The 22,800-nt window shown below is 33.3% G+C and overlaps 1 protein-coding gene across 1 annotated transcript in view; it reads right to left on the minus strand.

Moving 5' to 3' along the window:
* The window catches only part of LOC123524172 (uncharacterized), a 28,466-nt gene extending 15,364 nt beyond the window's left edge, over positions 1-13,102 (minus strand). Inside the window, exon 1 of the mRNA XM_045302152.2 lies at positions 12,905-13,102. The gene's annotated coding sequence lies outside the window, so the exon portion shown is untranslated. The remainder of the gene's footprint in view (positions 1-12,904) is intronic.
* Positions 13,103-22,800: the final 9,698 nt, after the last annotated feature.

Consider the following 22,800-nt stretch of genomic DNA (forward strand, 5'->3'; position numbering starts at 1 on the left):
TATAACTGTAAAGCTGGCGATCGGTGCGAAATGGTTTCAATGCAGAATTTTTTACATACGCCAATGCGACAACTTTGCGTAAAATACTGATCATGTTATTTTCAAAAATCGCTTTAAATATATTTCTTTATAATAATGATTATTTTTTCATCTTTCTCTTATTCAAAATACCAATAAATAAGTTTTCCGTTGTAATACACTGCTAAAATGAAAGAAAAATATGCATATGCAGTTGTATATATAGTTCGGAGTTTTCATACTTGAAACATAATTATTGTAAAATATCATAGTTCAATATTATACAAGTTCAAATATTTTAAAGTTTGTTATTTCAGGCGTATGACTATTGACTTAGCCGCCCCGTCACGGTAGTAAACGTTATTTGAATCTTCTCTTTTTATTATCCCTAACACTCCCTAAGCACGCACGAAAGCACGCACGCAGGCACGCACGCACGCACGCAAATCCCATAAGATGACCATAAGTTTAGTTGCCACGGGCTTGCCCGGTAAATTACCTGCTCTACGCAAATGTTCATATATACGACGGCAGAATTCGGTTTCAAAGGTCAGAGTTTATTTTCTATTCTTTTGATCTTTTATACCACAGGCGCTATTTGAAATAAATCATAACTTCTATAATTTCCGTAATCATGGTATAAGAGATACTATCTCTAGGTTACATATACGCGTAAGTGTATCCTTATAAACTTCCGATGAATGTTGAATATCGTTACATTCTGAATTTGGACATCTAAGACGCTTATTAAAATAAAAAGTGAAACCTTACACATATACACGTGCCCGTACAAATCCCAATATCTCGTAAATACGAAAGCAGGGTTTGCAAGTTTGAGCCTCCAGTCCTCCGTACAAAGTTACGATTCTTGAGTCGCACATATAGATAATGGCAACATAGAATTACACATGTTTAACAATCAACCGCTGTTGAATTACAGAGAGTCTCAGTCACAACCGCTACTTTCTTTCTTTCTTTTACCCAAACCGCTGAGCTCAATAGAAGGAGCGCAGATCTATGAATCGTGAGTTCGATCCCCGGGTAGGGCATGACAACTTGACAGGAGGCACGTGTCAGAAATCATTTGTCCTCCAACTCTGATTTATGTGGTGAAGTCGGAAGTAACTTGTTGAGAATACAGAATCCAGAAACACTGGCTAGGTTATTTCTCGCCGTAACATAGAAAACAGCGCTAAACCCAAAACAAACATTTTTTCGTGGAATATTTATCAGTTTTAATAGAATGTTTACCCATATTGGTTTCTACTGTTAGAAAAAAGAATTACATATGGAATATGTTTCTATCACGTGTCTATGAATTCAATGATAACCTTCTTTACACACTTATCCGGAGAGCTAAAACCTCTTAGCAAAGGATGGTGTTTCTGTTCTAGCCAAGTTACTAAATAAATTAACATTTTTAGAGCAACAGCCTCCGTATAATAAATATACTCTGTTTCCCCTGAGGTATTCACAGAGAATGCACTTTATTTGAAATCAGGGTGTCCGACCACTCTCCAAACAATCGAAATATTTCCCAAACGTAAAATTTGTAGTAAAGTTAAATAAATTAATAAAGTTTATTCAAACATGATGATATAAATTACCTTAAATTTTCTGAAGTTGTATTCTATTTGTTTGTCTCTATGCTATTACATGCATAAAATTTCATTTTCTTTATGTATCCAGTTTTACGCTCAGATAATACGTAACGGAAATAGCGGCTTGTGATGGAATTCTGTACAGGAAATTGTTAAAATTAAAAGGTTGAGATAATTCAAATAAAAGATTTTAATTATATTCTATCGTTTTCTTATTTATTTTTGTAAATGTGCATCGATACAGGACTGTTCACGTATTACCATTAACTTGCGAAATAAATCATTTCAATCATAATGTCAAATGAAATTATTGCACAGTTGTAAAGAACTCAAAATGTGTTTGTCTTTATCCCAAGACATAAGAAAATCCATTGAGTTACGCATTATTTTTTAAATCTGGGATAGGGATAGAGTAATGTAATTCAGGGCAATATTAATCTAAACATTAAAATCTGAGTTCTACACTGAAATGATTTCGCCGAAGATAGCAGAGTTTTAAAGAGTATTATGATTTAATTGTACTTAGAAAAATAAAATGGTAGATTTATGGAAGAAAAGAGGATATACTGCAAAAAATACTCAATTGCGCTATCTTGTGATTTTGGGGTAGGGGTAGCGTAATGTAATTTTACGCGAAAATGAATTCGGTGACCCTATTATTTTATTCCTTCAATCGATAGAAAATAAAATTTTCATCATCATGTTAGTTTTTTTCTCAAATTCTATCGTTTGGATTTTACACGAGACAAGATTGAAGTAAAATTTTTATTCGAAACTCAACGTCATATTTGTCGCTCTGACGTAACGTTAACGTAAATATCGACGTTTACGTTAAAATGATCTCCATAAATTATACACCATTTTAAAGACATTTTTAAATGAAAATATTATGAGTAGCAAGCAAATCGATTTTTGCAGAGTGAAAAGAACGATTTACAAAAATCGTCTGACAGACGTGGAATCGCGGTTCATCAAAAATGGACGTCAATGGTCGTTTTTGAAGGTTTGCAGAGAAAAAAGTTACAGAAATATCAAAAAAGTACAATTCGCAGTCTATGAGGAATATGCTGAATTTTATATTAATCAAAATTTCGAAACGAAACCCGATAACTTCAAAATAGGCGCATTCCACCTTAAGTAACTAAAATTGCCACACAAAAGTGCTGTATTCGATAAATAGTTGCGACCAGCCAGCATCTTTTTCAGCCCTTGAAAGAGGAAAAATGACTTAGATCTGTCGAAGAAGGGGGATGCGTTTTCATCTTTCAGAAACTTTTGAACGATAGCACTTCTGATATCTATCAACTGGAGACTGATCCTTGGACGCATTTTTTTTTTTTGGTATTTTCGTTTAACATCTTTTAGTTCTTTTGTAGAACAGTATCGCTTAAGATAAAGAATATGGAATACAAAGCCCAATGCCTACATGGAGCTAGGGCAGTAGCGGACAGTAAGATTACAGCGCTCCGTGGTCAGAAGACCGAAGGACCAGAAGTGCGATGGTCCGCTTATCAGAGGGCCTGTCAGACCGAAAACCTGAAATAAAATAATAAACTAACCCGTACCTTTACCCATTCCCTAAATTGAAGAATGAACTTACGATTACTCTATGTGATCACGTTTTTATTGAAATGCAGATTTTGCGCTAGTATGTATTGGGACTGGCAAGCCTTCGGGTAATTGGGTGGATCTGCGGTCAAAGTTGACTAGTGTGTTTTTGCCATACTGGGCGATCACTTGTAACCTAACCTGCGTTACGCACCGATCTTGACTTGTAATACGCAAGTCACTGATAACTTCTTTAAATGACACAGAAGCGGAGAACGAATGATTTCAGGCACAAATGAACTTACGTTTAACGATATAGTTCTATCATGTAATAAGCAAATGATGCTATTTGTCTGTTATCTGAAAAATTGTTTATGACGAAATTCTTGAAATCTTTTATGCAAAAACCTACAACATCCTTCTTGTATCAAACATGTCTCACACAACCACAGTCTCCCCCTCAAGTTTTCCATATTTTCTGCATCATTGTTTAGTACAGTTCTTTTATGTTGCACTTGTTTCAGTCAGCGCAATTTCGTGCGTATATTTGTTAAAAGCACCATGCTCTAAACGATTCAGCATTTCCAACATGGCAGCAACCTATATACTCAATATTTTGCAGATAAGCATACAAAATTATGCCCACTGAATATTTAAAAAGCATTTGCTGTAAACATTAAACATATTCAAAAACCAAAATTCTTTATTCTTACAATTATTATCCCTTGACAAAGTCAACCTTAACATATTTTGTCCTAGCGTCCTTAAACTCGGGACTCGGAATAGTGTGGTAAATTCAAAAATGTTCTACAATGGTTAAGATATGACTGAGTGTTTCAATATACCATTTATACCATAGGATCACCTTTGCCGACCATGTTATATAAATGTTTGTTCTGAACTAATTTGTGAGAGCCACATTTTCCGTTTGTCCTTAAACATGTTCCAAAACAACTCGCTACCATGATATCCCAAAAGGTCTGTCTTAAAACAGACTTTAGGAATCGTATATATTGTAACCAGTCAAAACAGAGGTTTTGAATAATGGAATTAGGGTCAGTCTTATGACTTTTGCAAACAGTTACTAATGTATCTTTTAAATTTGTTATAACGAATTAAAGAAAATTCGATCCATACAAGCTTCAACAATCATTGGAAATCAAATATACTATTTAACTTATCGAGGAGTGAATCAACGTCCTTCATATCATAATACCACGTTTCCATCCATGCGAACATGAAGTTAATGTAATTATGTTTCATAAATCTATTCATAGAAACATTCTATCAATTTCAACAAAATGGGTCCGTACAACGAGAAGTATTACGTATTAAAATCAGAGATATGTGATTATCCATTACAAAATAAAAACTAAAATCTTTTCAAATATAGAGCGATGATAAATAAATTTTGAAATAAATCATTGTTGGCGCAGCTATATTAAAGTTTGTTTAGATTTTTTATAATCATCAGTTCTAGTCGACATACACTTCATTCTACAGTTAAATTCGCACACAATATTTCATATGTTTAAGGGAAGAAATTACCAATTTATTGTTTATTTCTGAGTCAGAGAAAAGCGGGTGGGTCGTAAATGTCGGCGAGTATTTCAGTGTTACCTGATAAATTTTGATTCTGAGTATCGTAAAGTTATTTCTCGAAGTGACTAGAATAATTCCGCTTAAGTCCTAAAACTTAGCTGGTAGGAACACCGAGTCAGTATAATGTTGTATTCGAAGGAATGTCTCGTTTTGCAATAGTTTTCCTTCGAGTCAAACCGGGAAATGGGTTTTCTGCGTAAGCTAATCTGTATATTTGCTTTTCCGGTTGTCACGCCAATAGCTTTCAGTATTTCGTAAACAAAAACATGCATCTAAATAAAAAATGAACGACCTAATTTTATTGTGAGTACCGTAAAGTTATTTCTCGAAGTGACTAGAATAATTCCGCTTAAGTCATAAAACTAAACTGGTAGGAACACCGAGTCAGTATAATGTTGTATTCGAAGGAATGTCTCGTTTTGCAATAGTTTTCCTTCGAGTAAAACCGGGAAGTGGGTTTTCTTCGTTAGCTAATCTGTATATTTGCTTTTCCGGTTGTCCCGCCAATAGCTTTCAGTATTTCGTAAACAAAAACATGCATCTAAATCAATAATGAATTACCTAATCTTATATTGAAAATTTGATGATTTGATTTTGTTGACAAAATATCCCCACTCATAAAATATTGATCTTACGTTTATTTTTATATAAAATATTTTACAAAAAAATATATATATTGTCATTTGATTTATCATAAACTTGCATCCACTGTTATTGGAATATGGCTTAAGGGGCGAAAATCAAATTATTGCCTTTTATCTATTGACAAATATTGACCATTGCAATTCATATAGAGCGCTTGATTTACGTAGATTTGTTCATAAGACATTTATGAAATACACACAGATGTTTGTTTAAAGGGGCGTCCATGAAATTGCCTGCTTTCCCTTGAATTGTGTTAAATATTTTGCCACTACAAAAATGTTATAGGTTAATGAACAGGAATAATAAATGTTTGTGAGAGGCTATGCTACTATAACGCTTTCGGAATGGTATATCATAATACACTCGGACACTTTCATACCTGCTAATATTTCTTTCAGTAAATGTAAAGATTAACTCATTCATAATGTGTTGCATGTAATCTGTATTTTCAGAACGTAGACAGGCTTCATGGGTGTTTAGCATTGTTGATAATTCAATCGCTAATCAATAAAATCCAAAACTAATCCTTACATCCAAGCAAAATAATAGCAGATTCGGCTTGACTTGGCTATGCAACACTTTTCACGCCCCCAGCACCAGCTTAAGTGGAATTTTGTTACGTTAAATTGAATGGACTCCATGATCGCAAAGGACCAGAAAAATAAATACAACATTGAGTTCAAGTATGAGCCGCCACAAAACACTTGAAGAATTAATAAAATCTGTATATTAAGAAGATCCTTTGGAAGCATAGAAAGCAACCAAACAGGTTTGATTGAGTTTGTTCATAAGAGGTAATGAAACGTGCAAGATATTTCTCGCCCCTTGGCATCGGCTTACGCGAATTTGTTAGAATAAAAAAGAGACCCCTTCATGATCCCAAATGACAAGTAAACATAACAACACTGAGTCATGTTACATGTTGCCTTAATCTAAATTGATGAAGTATATCCCAGTGACCTTATAAAATGTTTCTTAACCTATATTTGTATACAATATTAAGATTAACAATTCAATTTTTAAAAGAAAAAACGAAAACTGTGTCATTAGCTCATCTGATTTTTTTTAAAGAAAATAAAGATTAGTTACTGTCATCACTTGATCGGCGTCGGCGTTGGCGTTGCCTGGTTAAGTATTGTGTTTAGGTCAGCTTTCCTAAAAAACATCAAAGATATTGCTTTAAAACTTGCAACACTTGTTTACCATCAAAAGCTGACTTTGTACAGCAAGTAACATAACTCCATCCTGCTTTTTGCAAGAATCATGGCCCTTTTGGACTTAGCAAATATCAGATTTCTTGGTTAAGTTTTGCGCTTTTTCTCCTTAACGGTCAAAGCTATTGCTTTAAAGACGCTCGCGGTGGTTTCGTGATTTTTTTCACAATAATAGATTTTGATGAAATGTCCTGTATTATAAGATCATGTTATAATGTATTGAAAAATGAAATAAAAATACTAGGTCACCTGCACTGTTTCAGTTTTATTTGCTCCCAGATATGATGCTATTTTGAACATTTTTCAAAATGTCCATACTCGTACCATTTATTTCAGTAAAGTACAATAACTAGCATAAATTTGAAATCTAAGCATTGTTATAACAGAAAACAATATTTCTAGTGGAAACATGCTCAGAGAAATCAAAAGAAATTGATTTTGTAAAAAAACAACAACAATAGTTATTTATATTTTTGTCGATCCTAAGTTGGTATTTCTGCTATTTTATCGAGTTTAACATAACAGAACTAAATCAAACTCTGCACATGTATTTGCTTATGTCTACCTAATCTAAACCAAAAAGAAAATTTCTTTGTCGCCATATTAAATTTGGCTTACATAGACTTAGAACGAGGTGGGGTGTGGCAGGCATTTATAGAACGCAGGTTGGTAATACGTAATCAATTTTTATTTCAAACAAGGACATATATTCAGCCAAACTCTTGACAGTATTCTGTTTTTGTCCTTTGATTAAGGCAGATATAGTTAACAAGAGGACCAAATGGTCCTAGGTCGCTCACCTGTGGAACATCTGGAGTAAACTGGCTTAACGCGTGACGGGAGAAACTGTTTCTTCTGTATTTTTAAAGAAAGAAACAGAGAGGAATCCTTCCGGCTGCTGCATCCTTAACCTTTAACCTACTGATCTTGAAAAAGCAACAGAGGTTATCTACTCCATTTGGCCAATCATTCTACCAAGTTTGAAGGGTGTAGGTTAAAGGCTTCTCAACAAATGCTACGGAAATTATTTTCAGTGTTTATTCATATTCGGGAACAATCTGTTTTGTACGGATAATGGCGGAAATGTACGGAAGCTGAAGTCTGTTAGAAATATATTTTGCGGTCGTTTATATTTTTATATTTAATAAATCATTAAATATAGATATATCAAATTATCAAACGGCAGATTTCTTAATAAGCGGATTTTTACGTGTTTCTGAAGTATTATGATGTTATAGATGTAGGTTTCCGCTATTCTCAGAAAAAAACGATAGTTCACGAAAACGGATGTACGGTACGGGTACGGTACGGGGATTAGGAACAACCAATTCGTTGGGGTTAATACCGACTCGTCCGAAAAAACTACCGCGAGCGCTTTTAAAACTAAGAGCATGTATTTGCCATTAAAAGCTTACTCTGCATAGCAAAGACCGTAATTCTACATTGCTTTTTGCAAGAGTTATGGCCTCTTTTGGAATTAGAAAATCAGATTTCTTCATTAAGTTTTGTGTCAGCGTTTCTCTTAAACTATCAAAGTTATTGCTTTAAAACTTCCTTTTTTGCAAGATCTATGGCCCCTTTTGGACTTAGAAAATATTATACAGAGACAAAAAACAAAAAACAGATGAGCGTCTACACCTGCAAGGCGGTGCTCTTGTTTTTACGACAAAATAACCATAGATCCATGGGTAAAAATAAACTTATTGATAAGTGAATTACTAAAGATATGACTGATTTATTATAAAAGAATGGAAAGACTGAGTGTGTATTTGCATTTGAGAGTAAAATAAATATATAAAAACTTTGGCAATTTTTGACGGAAATAGAAAATACTGATGAAGAGATTTGTAAGTTTTGGGTCACGATTATTTTTCAGAACAAAGCAGTTGTTACATTGGCAGTTTTAAGATGTGCAATAACTAAGTTGCTATTCCAGATTGTATACCAGTTATAGCCCGGCTTATAAATCTTGAAATATGGCCGAACCTTGCAAACCTTAGTAGAAACTTAAGATAATACATTTCTTGAAGATAATTTCCGGATATGGAACACTCGAATCAGTCAACCATGAAAGCCGGAGCAAACTGTTATGACGTCATCACTAGGACATTAGAGTTCATAAAAATAATTTGATCATGTTCAGCCAGCAACGTGTAAACTTTTATCGCCCTTTCTGAATTTCTAGTAATCTGATGGCAAAACAATTGGGCTATGTAGAGCTTCTCAAAATTACAATATTTTAAGAAATACTAAAGAAATTTACCTAACGAATAATTTGTATGAAAAGGAATGATTCTTAAACAACATATCACAAATTGTAAACTTTCTATTCTGTTTTCAAACAAAGACAAACTTTTAATAAAATAGTGTCATAAAAAAGAGGAAGCATGTCGTGTAGATGTAAAATTCGTCCGACTGAAAATGCCTTTTTTGGCAATTTTAAACTTGTCCACGGGAGAAATGCCTCATTTGCAGACCTTTTCTAATTGTTAACAAAAAATCAAAGAAAGGTAGATAAAACGGTAAAGAAAAAATATCCCCTTAAAGTATACTTGTAAGGATATTTCAGAGAGATTTTATTTGTACCGCCAGGTTGCATACAGCTGTAAACTGAATGACACAGGCATTTACTTTATCTTCTAGCATAGTACCTAGACTTTTTCACATACCTTTCAAATTACTACAAGCACATGTTATTTACTCATTTGGAAAAGTATATTGTTAAGAAAATGTCAGAACTACAGCTAATTGAAATATTCAATATTATATACTTTTATTCACATCATTTAGAAGCGGCCGCAAATTGACGAATCAATAAAAAACTTACATTTATTTATGTATATAGTTCACATTTTATTGTACATTGATCTTTTCAAATATACTTTTTGACTGATGAACAGAACTGAGCAACTGCGTATGTTTCATTACTGAATTTCAGTTTTGAGGGGGTGTTTTTACATGTCAGAGATACATTATTTTATTATATAAATTCAATTTGTAGATACTTACTTTTCTAAAAGCTATGCTCTTAAGATAACATTTCTGTCTAATTTTGCCAAAACGATTGTGTTATTGCAAGTTTTATTATTTGCTTTTGTATTAGAATTTTAAAATATATTAACGTTATATATTTTTGTGACTTTAGAAGCACACGGATTATGTCTTATAATGAATAAAGTATGTATGATTGCTTAAATTTGTTTTATTGAAATTTCTGTATGGCATTACAAATACTATTGTTTAAACGTTTGACAAGTTTTAGTAATGTTTAAGATATTTGAAAATCATTGCGGTATTACCTTAACATGTTTTTGCGTGAACTGCACGATTATAGATCTAAATTGAATAATTATGTAATGCTGTATTTGATAGCAGAAATGCTTGAAATGTTTAATGTTCTTTTTTTACAGTGTGGCGACTTTTATCTAACCTAGATGATATACTGTGCTTGTCTGTCGCATGACTATGGACAAAATGTTCATAAATGTACATTTTACATAGGTTTCAAAGTCAGCAAAGTACATTGATATTTGGTCAGACTACCGCATTAGAAACGATAAACCTATGTACCATTGCTATGGCGTTACGTTAAGGCGGAACAATCTAGAGGTCGCTTACAATTATGGTAAATGTTTATGTTACCGGATGTGACCAATGAGAAAAGTGCATTGTGACACGACATTAGAACGTTTGTCCTTCTAAACAGCCACTGCATGGTTTAAGAGAAGTATAACTCCCAAGATATGAAACAATAGACTGAATAATTTCAAGTAGTAGTACATAGTAATAAACTATACTACATCATCGTGGTTTAGAAATTAATGTTTGTTACGAAATACACGGTTTTTGTTTAAAGTGTGTGTGAAGACTGCCAACCTGTACAAACTTAACACGCCCATATGTTTCATACCTAAATGTGAACTACTAAACCGCGGTCTTTTCCTTAGTGAAAGTGAATGGAAGGTGGACATAAGTATTTTCCTATACCACTTTGTACTCTAAAGCAGTCAAGTGCATTTGATGAAATGAAACAAATGGTTCTACCGAAGTTAGTTGGCCTTTCCAAAACGGTTCTACAAATATCACAATGTTTGCTTGGGTGTGCGATTGTTTACAGACGTGGCGGCGCCATTGCTTTAGATTACACTGGACATTAGTCATAAGACACTTTCATGATGATTCATGCTAGTTTGTCTGCTGTTCTAATAGTTGCCGTAAGTTGAAAAGCGTATTGTTAAAAAACGTCAAAGTATGCAAAATTGAATCAGTGTAAACAATGTTAAAGGAAGACCAAACAAAACTGTTTTTATATGATATAAATATAGCGGTTTAACAGTTTCCATTTTGGTGTGTAATACATGGGCGCGTTTGAAATACGCATCCATAAACACTTAAACACGTACACTTTTTATACTCAATTGAACAGTACTAAAAATCCGAAAAGTAGATCCCTCGGAAGCATCGAGAACAAAGCAAACAGTGAAAATTGCAGACTCGGTTTGATTGAGTCTGTTCATAAGCAGTAATGGAAAATGCAACACTGCCCACGCCCCCTAGCACCGGCTTAAGCAGTATTCAATCTTCAAATCTAAATTAGTTGAAATCAATGATCCCGAAGGCCCAGAAAATATAACAACACTGAGATGAAGTCGGGGCGACTTTTTATGGCCGCCACACAACACTTAACACCCGCTGTTGTGAAGTATATAAAATCTGAAAAGTATATCCCTCGAAAGCACCGAGAACAAAGCAAACAGTGAAAATTGCAGACTCGGTTTGATTGAGTCTCTTCACGAGCAGTAATGGAAAATGCAACACTGCCCACGCCCCCTAGCACCGGCTTTAGCAGTATTCAATCTTCAAATCTAAATGAGTAGAAATCAGTGATCCCGAATGACCAGAAAGTATAACAACACTGAGATGAAGTCGGGGCGACTTTTTACGGCCTCAACACAGCACTTAACACACGCTGTTGTGAAGTTCAATGTACATAAAATCTGAAAAGTAGATCCCTCGGAAGCACCGAGAACAAAGCAAACAGTGAAAATTGCAGACTCGGTTTGATTGAGTCTGTTCATGAGCAGTAATGGAAAATGCAACACTGCCTACGCCCCTAGCACCGGCTTAAGCAGTATTCAATCATCAAATCTAAATGAGTTGAAACCAATGATTCCGAAGAACTAAGTCGCGATTTGTTTCTTAAGTTAATCAAACTGATTTTATATCTGAATAATGAATATTTATAAATTGAATAATAATGGATATTAGAACATGATTTAGTAACACAAAGCATGAAAAAGTCTTACAGAGTATTTATTGACCTATCATCTCAAAGGTCGATGACAATAGTTTGATAAAAAGTCAGCTCAGAAAAAAAATCATATTCGGGCACAATCGTACGATTTGTTATCTGAATATAAATTTTGTATTACGTTAGTTTGCGAAAATATACAGATTTCACTGGTAAGGACATACATTTCCTTGCGAAACGATACACACATCATGACTTTACATTTGTTAGATGTATAGATACATTTTACTTAAAATATTACATCCCTGTCTTTATATAAATCACATTGAAAAAAATATCGCATTTTAGTTAGGTATATTAAAAACATTTTAGTTCAGTTCCTGCGCATCTGATTTCAGACTATATTGAGAAACCCCCGGTTTCGATCGACGTGCATAATTCATTTACGTTTACATTGATACATTGATACAGTTATTGTATCCTTAAAAATGAGCCGCGCTATGAGAAAAAAAACATAGTGGGTTTGCGACCATCATGGATCCAGACCAGCCTGCGCATCCGCGCTGTTTGGTCAGGATCCATGCTGTTCGCTTTTAAAGCCTACTGTAATTAGAGAAACGGTTAGCGAACAGCATGGATCCTAACCAGACTGCGCGGATGCGCATGCTCGTCTGGATCCATGCTGGGCGCAAAGCCACTATGTTGCTTTTCTCATGGCGCGGCTCAAATATTTTTGCAAAGATATGCTTCATAACTAGTTTGGATAATAGAACTTATAACGTTGATACCTTTTCATACATGGTGCCTTCCATTTAAATATATATATCTATGACATCAAAATATGCACATAATATAATTTGTACAAAGTAAAACACTGTATGTTACACTGCATTCAATAACTTTTAAAGATGAAAATTAATACAAATCCATTGCTATTAAATTGTTGTCTGCGTACATGTTTATTGAAATGATATTTTACAGTAACTGTTTCGTATTCATATGTAGACTTTAGATTAAAAACATACCTAAATAGTCCTTTAAAAATGCAGGTGGTATATTTTCCCACGTCCAACTGAACGTCGTTTAACAAACATTCTGTGCAATTTTGAGTAAAATCCAAATACAATGTGAAAAATGGTGAAAATATTGCATGGAAACCCATCATTACATCAATGTTATTGAATTTTGCGAAATAATGTTTACAACAACTTTAAGTACAAATAAAGACATGTTTAAAATGCGTGAATAAAGAACATAAACAGATTCACTGTATGAAGTATGACTCATATATCGCTTATACGTACATAAATAGCTTATAAATAAATACCTGTACCTAGGTAATACCCTTTGAGAGTTTTCTATCTTTAGTATACACGTAACCGAAATTAAACAAAATAACCCGACGAGTGAAAACATTTCTTCCTTATTTACTTACTTATTTACCTCTTAAATGATCTGTCAGTGAACGAAGATTTATTGTATATGGAGAGGATATTCAGTGTAATCGAAATAACTTTTTTCACCAAGTGAACATCGGATACAAGACTGGTGTAATGAAATTATAAGACTTTTTGCACACGATTGAAATATACTATATGTTTACATGCAATATATATATATATATATATATATATAAAATCATATCTTGATTTAACGAAATTTAAACCCATTTTAATAATTTATATATTTCATATTGACCACTTAGCAAATAATCAAGGCCTTCGAGTTGTTTATCGTCTGATTTACCACGGGTCAGAGTTCAGATGCGTAGGAATTGAACCACGAGGGCGATAGCCCGTGTGGTTAAATACTGAAGCATCTGAACGATGAACCCTGGTAAATTAAACGATATATAACAAGAAGGTCTTGATTGTTTTCATTCTGACATGCTCATTGATATATTTTGATAGATATTATACTGGACTTCGTTTACGCGAGGAGTAATATATCGAACGTCATGCGGCAATATGACGTCAAAATTAACGTCATAATGCTCTCTTACCGGTCCGCGCGTCAACCGTTGTTTATCGCAGAATATATAGAGCTTGATTTTCTTCTTTGTTTAACTGGAAATCAAATCGAGCCATGATTTAGAATGTGAAATATACCAAATATATTCCGTTCAAATATTTCACTCATAGATTGAAAAACATGTAATAAATAATATACAATTCTTTGGGTTTATAACATACCTGTACAATAACAAAGTGTTTTTTGTTATATGATTTATTTTGATTCTCCCATCATTATGCGTAATCAATATTAAGATATTCATAGAACGGATGGTATTGTCTTCTTGGTCGCCCCAGAGGCGGTGGTCTTATATTTTAACTGATGTGAGAGGGGCGGTCATAACTGGAATCAACTACACATAATTAGAACGATTAAAGGTTTGTTTCCAAATATCGTAAAAAAAAACAAAACAAGTACAGTAACAAAGTGGTGTTAAATTTGTTTATTTGAAAACATAGTAATGTATTTAACAAACAATTCCTTCAAAATTAGGTCCCGGGGAAACCTTTCCTTTCAATGAACCTTCTGTACTATGTTTTAGTCAGGACCATGGATTTCAACAAACTATATGATATGTTGTTTTTTTTAGAATAAGTATATCTATAAATTACTGTGTCCAATAATTTACGCGTATGTTTTCAACAAATCTATATACATCCAGACAGGAGTCTAGATATTGAATTTAGAAATTGATAGTTTTAGAATCTATTTGGCAAGTACTATAAATAGTAAGCAGTTTTAGTAAATATAGTATTTACAGGAAAGTGCAAGTCCTGTTTCCTTGTCTACGGTTATATGCATACTGCGTTCTTGTTGGAATAAATAGCCTTATTTACTGATTGTTATCAGTCACAGCGGTGGTTAAAATGGTGCTGAAACCTGAATGCAAGACCATGAAGTCAAAATAATTTAACCGGTTAAATTGGTAATTGTAGCTGCTTTAATATTTGCTATAACAGCATACCATGTCAACAAAACAAAGCAGCTGCAAGCTACCATTCAAGCCCTCAAGCCCCGGGTTGAGCAGGCCTCAATAATTATTCATGCGACAAGTACAAAAATACAATTTCGAGATATCCGCAGATGTATCAATACAGCAGTAAATCTTATAACTTCAGTATGCGGTCATGTGATACTAATTTGTGTTCAGACTTCAGCAAATTTTTCAAGGAGTTCAATTTAACTGGTATATCACGCTGCGAACACGTGTCATGACATCACAACCAGTCACAATACATTTACTTCGGGTTGAAAAGTCCCAGTACTATGCTCTTTAAAGCACGTCATAGAATAACTTTATTTTATTTTCATGATGGTAGTTGTACATAATTTGCATGAAAAAGTTGGGAAATATATCTACTTACAAACTGTACGTGAAATAAATTAGGTTATTACAATATGTTTAATGAGTAAACATTTTACTGAATGAATGTAGCAGTATGCAACAAATCCTTTAGAAATTGTTTCGCTGAGTTTAGACCTATTTTGGTTTCTACAGGGGAAGACAGCTATTTATCATTATTTTCAAAGCTATACGGAAATGAAATACGGTCAAACCTGTCTATAAAGACCACCCTTGGGAGAGCCAAAATGTGGTCTTTATTGGGAGGTTGTCTTTGTTCACAGGTTGAAATACACTGTAAATGTCAAAATGGGAAACAAAACATGTGGTACTTAGAGCCAGGTGGTCTCTGTTCAGTGGTGGTCTTTAACACAGGTTTGATTGTATACCGAATAGTTTGTAGATTAAGTACTGAAAACACCTTAAATAGGTTATGGCCTCAGTTGTCCATCCAGTATTATCTGAAATATGTTCACGAAATTCAAGTTGGAGGAAAACGTAGGTCACTAGGTTGTTTTAGAAGTGAGGAAGCTAGTAGTAACATTTTACGGCTTTGGTATGACGCAGCCAGGTAGTGAACCAAAGACCTCCCGCACTCGAGGCGGGTGTTCTACCATTAGGCTACTGAGGCGGTTCTGTGATCGGTTTAAACCATCGCAATTTAAAAATCATTTAAATTCAAAATTAATGTTATTTGAATGTTGCTTATATATAGGCACTATATAATGTTACTTTGCGTAAATGAGGATCTGAAGGGTTTCTTGTATTCATGTATACAGTATGTTGATTATTCTGGCTTCATTTACGAAGCCTTAATGGCCTGTCTTCATGTTTAGATTCAAAGTAAAGTAAATTCTAAAATGAAACCAAGGTCTATATATACATGTATGTACACATATTACAGATCACCATTTTTTTCTCCCACTACGACGTTTACGGTCTTCCGTCAAAACCTATACATTTTGATATATTTTCCCAAAGACCTATCCTAGTTCACCAAAATAACAAACGGATACAATTAGTTGTACCTAATTTGAGTAATTTTCACGTAAACAATAAGAACTTCTTTTCACATTGTTGATATCATAGGAGAAAAAGCGTTAATTTAAATTGCATAAAATACACATCAAATGTAGCAAATATTGTCAAAGGTTATAATGAATAATGAATTTCTGCAAACCAACAAAAAGGTTGAATTTTGATAAGAAAGAATTCTCCTCTTTTGTTTAAATAAAGCAAATATCCCAGCCAGTTCCATGTACAGTTTTTAAAAAAGTGGTCCAATACCTGCATCAAGCGAATATTTTGCTGCATAGGACGGATTTGGAAGAACTGGTGGCGTTTTGAGAGTCATTGTGTTTGAACCGCTATTCTCCTAAACAATCGTGGATGAAGCCATATTGCTCTGCTAGGTTTTGCATCAAAATTTTCACCATCATTATAGAACACACATAACTTCCATGTCACATGATAAAGCACAAGTGTTGCTTCTATCTAACATTTAAAATGCAAATGAAAATAGTGTTACTGTATATCCTGTACGTTCAAGACATTATGGAAAGCTCGACTTCCTGTCACCTTATGGTTCCGCGTTATAGACTATTTGGGAATTGTGTTAACAATCACATTCCTTTTTGAAAGCTATTCTAGTAAATAAAACTATTACGTACTTTAATTAAATTTAAGGTATCATTCAATGAAGTTTGTGTAGAAAACGCTATACATGTATATGCTCTTTCGAAGGTCATCCGCTATAATTTGTAATTCTAAGCTTGCAGTCAAGCTTAATTAGTATATCAAATAACACATGTACTAACTATCTAAGTTTCTAGCCTGGTTTGCCTTATTAAGTTTGATTTAACCATAACTACATGTGTGCAAAGCATAATGTGGGCTCAAACATGAATTTCTGTTAGTAACAATTTGAAGTTTGAGAGAAAATCATGCTCTAGGTTTTGACTTGCAATACTTTAACAAAGATATTTGATCTAAAGAAACGTTTGTTTTCTTGAGTGTGAAACCTCGATGTACTACATAAACAGTATTTTGCGTTATATTTCAATTACGGACCTGACACCTTCAGAATAGAATCAAACCCGTTTTCAAAGGAATGTACGGTATTTTCATTTAAAAGAAAGCAATTATAGAGTGTAACGTACGGTGCCGCTAAAGTGACATGTTACACACTTTTTTTCCAATTAGGTAATGTGAGACTTTTTCTTATTTCGTTTAAACGAAATCATTTCGTTTAAACGAAATAAGTTATTTCGTTTAAACGAAATCATTTCGTTAAAACGAAATCATTTCGTTTAAACGAAATAAAAAAAAGTCTCACATTACCTAATTGGAAAAAAAGTGTGTACATATCACTTTAGGGGCACCGTAGTAACGTAATTTGTTAACAAATATATGTTTTAGAATTTATTCCTGTAATATTTGCAGTACTGAGAAAACTCACGGAATTCAAAAATTAGTATAACTGGACGCTTTTTGTATTCAAAGTTTGTTATGATAATTGTTTATTACGATGACTGCATACGGTACAACTTACAACATTGTTTAAAATTTCATATCAATAAATAGTTGATAATCTATAAAATACATACTGAAACAAACAAAATACATAATCTGTATTTTGGCAAACAGTTCTTTGTTTTGGCATATAAATAAGGTAAAAATAACAAATAAAATCATATGAAATGTTCTAGTTTAGACATATGAATGAATTTAACAGTTACTAACAAATTTAAAGCATTTTCTCCCTTGTTTACTAATTGTCATTTTTGTCATATGTATGTTTTTTTTAATTTTTTTTGGTTTGGCGAGGTCACTTGACGAAAAGACTAAATGGCACCATACCAATATTATACTTTTCAACATATTTTACATAGGACGCAAGAAGCTTTTATCAGCCATATACTTACAGCATTTATCTTAAGGAAAGCACAATATAAATTCGAAACACTGACGAAGATGAAGACGCGCTTTCCCTTTAAAGGTACAAACATCCAGATTTGTGTCAGTTTTGGTATTTAATTTAGAAAAGGCTTTCTTTAATTAGTGATTGCAGTAGGGAGAAATTCTGAAGTAATTTCCAACATTTTAGAACTATACTGAATTATGCCATTTCAGTCAATGAAATATATTTAATTCTCTCAAAGAGTCTAGCTGTACCTTGTATCTTACACAAATACATTTATTCATACAATGCTTGTTTCGAGTTGTCGATATCCGATACTAATTTCTTTCGTTTTTATAACCTTTAAAACTTTGATGATGATCTGAAGTTGTGTCCCTTTAACAGTTAATTCTAAAATCATACAAACGTTAGGCTAGAACCCGGAAGAAATTTATATTGGACATAGAACACTTTGATACCATTGACTGCAGTTAGCAATGTTTCATCTACCACTTAAACAAATTCCATGACTTAAATTGTATAAAATCAGAACACTCAGGCATTCCTGAAATAAAAAAAGCTAACCTTTTTGAAAATGTTATTTTCTATCCTAAAATTACTTTTCAAATCTAAAAAATCGCATTCACACGTTGCATATTAAACTGATACTAAACCATTAAGAGACATACAAAAAATATTCCGTTCAAAATGCTGACTGCAATTTTCAATCATAAAAAAAAATATCATTATTATTCAGAAACGACTGCGTTCTATAGCTAGCTAAGATATAGAAACCAACTATTATATAAATATTTTTTTATTATTTAACTGGGTCCGTTACTACCCGATGAATGAAAACGTGTACTTCCTTGTTTACTTTTTGTCCATTTCATCTTCCTTATTTAATAAATCTAAAATTTGTAATTTATATACCCTGCTAAAACACACTCATTTCTTTAATCGAGATGTTTCACTAAATAAAAAAACTGTTAATGGCTCAGAAGGGATGATGACTCCACAATTTTTCACGACTCGAAAATGGAAAACGACTCAATAACGAGTTTTATATAGTGTGCACATTACGTTCTATTAGGCAGGTCAAACATAATGATCTTGATATAAGCCCTCTAATTGTATAACTAATCAACGTGCCTACAAAAATACGAATACAAATAAGAATATCTTTAGTAGTATAAAACAAAATAACAATGTTTATAGCCATTTCGAAACGAAATACAGTGAAATATTATTTCCAGAAGAGCAAAAGATACAATGAAGAAAATACGTACTAGGTAATATTTGTCCATACAAAATTTATTCAAATATTGGCAAAATATTCAAAAGAAATGTTGAGCAGATTTACGAAATGCGCTTTTAGGTTGCAATATATATATATTGACAAATCAAGAATAGTCTTTCTAGATTTCGAGGACAAGAGAGTTTCAAATTGCTTCATTGTTGGCCAGTTACAAAACTATGGTTTAAAGTATTTATTTCGTAGATCACGGCATTTTGGGCAATTATGTGATTTAAGACCCCATAGTTGACAATTATATTCTATATGTATTCCCATAGTCTGTTAGGTTTCTGGCGATTTTGCAAAAATATTTTGATCATTAGCATACAAGATGAGCAATACTTTTAATTCATTCATTGTGAAAATATCATCAAGATCCGAGTTAATATTATCCATCAAATCAATTGCCAATAAAAAATAAAGTGAGCTCGGATTACCCTGCTCTAAGCTCATGTCCGAACTGAAAAATATCGTAGTGAGCATATCCACTTGAATCTTACGCATAATTTTACGACACAATACATGGATTTGACAGATGAGCAAACTATTCGCAGAAATTGCTTCGTATTTTTGCCATTTTGTCAGTCTGTTAAGTGGAAGTTGCGAGTAGATTTTCGATAAAACATTTATCAGTCTGATCTCGTGGTAGGTTTTAGCATCGTTAGCATCTCCTTTTTCGAATATTGGTGTTATGATACCTTCGCCCCATGAACGAGGGTGTTTTCCTGTAGCAAACATTCTATTGTAAAAATTTAACAAAAATGTTGAAATGAGATCATAAGAGCATTTTACGATTTCGCTGGTGAAATTGTCAGTGTCAGGCATTTTATATTTATTTCACTTTCTTTGAGAAAATAATGCCTTGCACAGTTCTATGTCTGTAAATTGCATGTCCATCATCATTCGATTCGTAAATGATACTATAAAAACTGAAATTGATATATTTGTTGTTAGATGTTGTCTCGCCGAATAGATTTTTAAAATTATCATGGTAAATCTTTGGTCGTCAATGTTTCAGCTTTATCGGTACTTTTCTTCCATGTCTTTTTATTACTTTTCCAAACTTTCCACGTTTGTTATTCCTTTTTTTTTTGCTAAATCATTTAACCATTTTCCTTCATTAAACTTAAAGTGTTGTTTCGCTTTCTTTTTAACTGTTTTCGTTCATGTGCAAGTAAATTTTTGCGTCGTCTCGTCATTTCTCTCCAGGTAAAAATATTCCGTGCCCTCTTAAACTCTCGTTTCGAATAGTAGTAAACATGAATCGATAAACTATTTATTATTTACTCTTTTATGACAGGAGGTATGCCTGTTACTATACAACTTATCAAATACGCCCGTGGAATTATCAAACCTGTGTAACATTTTTAAGGATCGCTGATCGCACCAGCAAACAGGACATGAATAACCTCCTTAAAAATTCATATATTTGGCGCAGAATACGTCGATTGTATCATTATCCCATACGATTTAGGGTTTTTATAGACATAAATCTAGTAGGCTAGGTCAACTGCTATCGAGCACATGGTCTTTGTTTACGCGATGAGGTATTCAAATTTGTTAACAACCGATAAATGATGGTCAGGATATTTGTCAAATGTTAATTTATAAAAGGACTCTGATGTCCGGCTATGTAAAAGCAAGAAACTAAGACCTTACCTTAATGATTTAATTTAATTGTATCTAGTTCCACTTGCTCAAAATCTCTTCTTTTTAATCTGATGTAGAAAAAAAACAACTTCTGAGTCATTAATGGGAATATAAACTTGAGAAATAAAAACATCTTGAGGGACAAACTCTGCAGATATTTAACCAACATTATCCCACTTTGTCGTTTTCAATGATTAAATGTATTTTAGTTAATTTTGTAATAAAAAGAAATGTACCCACTGAGGCGTCCTTTGTTTTTGGTTTTGGCCTTTTTGCCAAATATTTGTTTACAACAATAGGCATTCCAATCAAAAATTAAGTTTCACTTAAGAATATTGAGCCGTATTTCATTATTATAAATTCTTATCTTGATCTGCAGTTATGCGCTTCAGACCTTTGACATTCACAAAAGTATATTTAACTCCTCATGACGAATCTTATGTTTCATTCATGAATGGCACTCTTCTCAATATATGAAAAGTATGTTTCCCACAAATTTCGCCGATTTATGTTAACGTTTTGCCTTCTTCATCGCAGGATATATTGCTTTTTTGCTTCCCCTACACTCTTTGCTAGCTGCACACTGACTCCTTTGTTGACTGACTTTAGTACGTCTGAGTAGCCGAACGATCTTGGTCTTACCTTCTCCTTTTCTGACGGATAGTGGAATTTAACTAAGATCGGACGGGCATTCGTTCTTTTTGTCTGTCCCAAACGATGTGCTCGGTAGAATATAACGTCCTCTGCGTTGTCGATTTTCAGTGTCTCTTTGTAGACCTCTTTCACAAGCATAGCGCCAAATCGATGACGCCATCTTCCGGGATGCCATTGAATACTAAGTTGTCCAGCATCGGCCGTGATACTAACTCACTAACTTTTTCTTCCGTTTCAAGCATTGTTCTTTAGTGATTCATAGTTTTTGGCCAGATTTTGGCATTAATGGTTACCTGCTTCAAATCATATTTTGCCGTCTGCAACTCCCGTTATTTTTATCATTTTCACTAGATGTGCAGACTTTCTCGGTTTCGCATACACTAATGTCTAAACATTATATTTTAGTTTCTTGATCCGAAACTTTGCATTTGATGGAGTTGACCGTCTTCTGTATCTCATCAATCGTTTGGAGTTTTTGTTTCATTTGTTTTATTTCGTCTAAAAGTTCATTTGTCCGTGGAGATATAGGAGCCTGAAAACTGAATGAACCACAGGTGAAGTCCGTGGGTAGGGGATATTTACTTTGTGTCTTAACGAATCCAGGTTGTGACATGTTGTTTTGTTATTTCATGATAGAGCAAGGCTAGTTATATTTGACCGATTTTACTATTTTCATACTGCCAGCACTTGAGCAAACAGATTATTTACAACTAAATCGCATATACATTAGTTTAGTAGAAAATGTTTGTCATTCATCTATGTTAGACTTAGTGTACCACTGTAATCTTAAACAAATCATCAAGTTTAAAAGCCAGTATACAAACCTTGTTTTACATTTTGAAGTCATATTAACTTATATGATTTTTATATTTCAAAGAAGTATTTCACAATCTGCTCCTGTTTATTTTATACAGCATGTTATTACAAAACGGTTGCGCCATGATTGCATAGGTTGTAAAATTATTGCTATTATAAGCTGTGAAACTTTATGTTGAATTGTCAATTCATTGACAAATGTTTCTTTTTAAATAATGTATCCTTTAATTTTTATTGCATCTTACGTCAC

The sequence above is a fragment of the Mercenaria mercenaria genome, chromosome 3 (assembly GCF_021730395.1).
Source record: "Mercenaria mercenaria strain notata chromosome 3, MADL_Memer_1, whole genome shotgun sequence".
NCBI lineage: Eukaryota > Metazoa > Mollusca > Bivalvia > Venerida > Veneridae > Mercenaria > Mercenaria mercenaria.